Genomic DNA, 3,581 nt, shown 5'->3' with positions numbered 1-3,581 from the left:
TCTTCCTTCCAACCCCAGCTCATCCATGAATATCCTAATTCTCCTCATTCCTTACCTGGATAAACGACCATTCCTCCAGGAAGCCTTCCTTGATCCTCCAGTCACGATGATGCTGGCCTTCTTGGGGCTCCTCATGTGTCCATGCCTCACACACAGCCCATCACGTGGCTGGGCTCACTTGGGGCCAGGGTCCTCTCCATTCCTCTCCCTTACAGAGCCTTGCACGCAGGGGTTGGGTCAGGGTCAGGACTAGCAGCTCGACAGCCAATGGGTGATGGCACCAAACTCCAGAGTCAAAACCTGCAGTCGGATCTGTCTCTAAATCACGCTGCCGCGGATTCATACAGCAAAATTGGTCTTGGAGCTCAAGCCATGATCTATGTCGTGGTGTCAATAAATGTTCTTCAGGCCTGCAGTCAGGTGTGAGATCTATACAGGGTTCTGCATGGAAGGGAGGTGGGAATGGCTAGGGAGAGTCACTCTGGAAGTTGTCTGGAAAAGAGGCATGAAGTTAGGGAACGTTTGTCTATGTGTTTGGTACCTGGCCTCTGACAGCTGAGCCTTTCTGTCTACACCTCTGCAAACATGCAGGTCTATGTCCTTAGATTTGAAGGTGTCCCTCTTAGCATGTAGACTGTGGAAGAGGGAGGCTCTATTGCTGCTGGAAGCAGGTGAAGGGGAAGGGTAGAGGTGAATCCTCTTTGCTCAGTTGTGTACTTGAACATGGGATGCAGAGACTGTGTCTGCCTGGAACTCATGTCTTCTCCAGAGGAAGTTTTCTCTGGCTTGCGGGAGAGAATGCCACTGTTGAGAAAGAAATTGCCTTTGGTGTGAGCAGAGAAAAGGGAACGATGTCAAATGTGAACAGGGGCTTTCCTCAGGAGGCTGGTGCAATGTGAGCCTTACCTTTCCTTGGTGTTCCATCAGTCTACGACAGCTGGCAAGTCCTTGCATCATTTTTGTTTTCTTTAAAATGAGAAGGGAGAGGGTGAACCTGGTGCTCATAAGCCCTGCCTCGCCTGGTGCATATTTGCTGGCATGACGTGGAACAGGGTGGGTATTCACCTAGCTACAATATCGGAGCTGTATAGATTGCAATTGGCAGAAACCAAAGTCCAACTACCAGAAGCACAGAGAGGCTGAATCCGAGAAGGGCTGGACAGTCAAGTGCATAAAAGGACGGAGATACATCTGGGCCTCAGGACAATGAGACCAGGGGCTCAAACTCTGTCCCTCATTCATTCAGCAATGCAACCAGCACCTGCTGGGTGCCTTCTATGTGCTGGGCACTTACCAGGATCTGAGTAGACAGGAGTGGTGGCCCTCGCCCTCATGGGCTGATAACCAGCTTCTCTGTGTGCATCAGCATCTTTCATGCTCATTCCTTCCTGGCCAGCCTTCTGCACCCAGTGAAACATGGCTGCAGACAGTGGGAACATCTCACAACTGCATGAAACTCTCTCATTCTGGGTCCAAACATCCGGGAGAAAAAAGGAAGCAGTGCCCATTGCGGGACCAATCCCTTAGGATCAGGGCTGAAGTCTCACTCTATGAACATGGAGGTTTCACTAGGTACTGTGGATAGAACCCCATTTTAGAGTTGGAGAAATCAAGTCTCCAAAATGTGATTAGCTTGCCAAAGATGACACAGTGTTAGAGTCAGGACTCAAACTCCAGTCAATCTGACCCCATACCCTGTGCTGTCTCTATAACAATATAATCAAGGACATTGGATGCTACTAGTCTGCAGACTTGGACAAGAGGGTTGGCTCCTCCAGTAGGAGGTGCAGGGCCATGATGGAGGTGCGGAGGAGAGAGAGGAGACTGCTAAGTGAGGTAGCAGGGGCAGTGGCCGGGCATGTCTTTGTCTAGATAGGGAGGGGCAGGTTGCAACCTTAGGGTGGGTCAGAACACGGGTGAGAATGCCCCCGGGTGCCATGGGGCCAGTGCTCGCCCTCCAGATGAGAGACTTTCTGCAGCATCACACCCACCCAGAGAAAGAGCCTTGGCACTGCAGACCTGGGTCCCATGCATTGTTCCAAAGTCGCTCTGCCCCACAGCAGAGTGAGGTGAGCTCGTCCTGCGGGGACCATAGAATTGCACTTTTCAAAGCTGCGAAGTGCCTCTCAAAGAGGAGATAATGAAAGAAAGGAGATGTCTGCACCCACAAAGGAGAAGCATTACTCTAAGTAGAGGATTTTGTAATTACATTCATTTGAAATAATCAAGCATTTCCCTATTAAGGGAACCTAAAGGAGGTGCTGGAGAAAGTGATCCAACCATTTCCCAGGGCTGCTCCTCATTGTTCGCATGAAGAAAAGGAGCTGCAAATATAGATTGGGCTCTCGGTGAAAGGAGCCGGAAGTCGATGGAGCAGAGGAGGAGGGAGGCCTGGGTCACTGTGCCCTGGCAGCCACAGAGCCTGTAACAGGCCAGGCGTTTGCTTGAAAGGGACGGTTGGGCACTGTGGTGGGGCCAGCAGGGTCCATGGGGGGAATTTAGAGCAGTGCTGTCCGAGAGAACTGTCTGGGATGCTGTACATGGTCTCTCATACTGTGCTGTGGACAGGGTGCCCGCTAGCCACCAGTGGTTGTTGAGTACTTGAAATTTGGCTAGTGTGACTAAGGAGCCAACATTTTAATTGTATTTCAATTTAATTCAGGTAGTGAGTTAAACTAGTGGCTCCCGTACTGGACAGTGAAGAGGCGGAGAGAGTTGCAGGTGGTAGGCTGTGGTTGGTCATCTCCTAAGATCAGTACCTGCAGGGGCGAGGCCTCAAGTGTCTACAGGGTCTGGACAGGTGATGTCAAGATGAGTGAGGTTATTAGGTAAATAAACAAAAATCTCATTTCTCTTGTAACATGCCACCCTTTGGGCCCATCTTTGGTTTTCCCATGTTCGAGAGACATCAGATAAGCAATAGGCCTGGTTCTCTGTTAAAAAGTGGCCTCAGGGCTACAGAGCTCAGGCAGAAGTAGAGGCTCACACCACGAGGACTAACAGAACTTCTCTGTGGTCAAATCCAGAGCAAAAGTCTACCAGTTGCAACCTCTGCTGTAACAGTCCTTTCCGTCTTAGAGAGGAGGAAGAGGAGGGTCAACGTGGGTCAGAGACTTGGACAAAGTTGGTGGTAGACCCACGTAGGACTAAAATTCAGGTTTTTTTCATTCTCAGCCAGGGTGAAATATTAATAGTGAACAATCATCACCATAGCACTAGAACGATTGTTTTTCACTGTGGTCTAAAAAATGGGAAGATTGTTTACTGTGCTCATGCTATGTGACTGACCTTGTGCTAGGTGCCAGGAAATCAACCATGAATTAGAAGCATGAGAAGCTTGACAGGCATTCAGCATCCTAGATCCTCCTCCAGCAAAAACAAGATCAGGCATGAGATGAGAACTCACCCCACCCTTCCAGGGACCCTTCTTCAAGTGTGTCTTTTGGAGTCATAGCACTAGAATGAAAAAAAAAGAAAAGCAAACCCTGACCCAGGTGCTTTTAACCTGTGTGATTTTGGGCAAGTTCTTTTATCTCTCTGAGCCTCAGTCTCCTCGCCTGGAAATTGGGATCATAGTCCTG

Source organism: Mandrillus leucophaeus, unplaced genomic scaffold (genome assembly GCF_000951045.1).
Source record: "Mandrillus leucophaeus isolate KB7577 unplaced genomic scaffold, Mleu.le_1.0 Scaffold333, whole genome shotgun sequence".
Classification (NCBI taxonomy): Eukaryota; Metazoa; Chordata; class Mammalia; order Primates; family Cercopithecidae; genus Mandrillus; species Mandrillus leucophaeus.
This window is presented reverse-complemented; position numbering follows the sequence as displayed.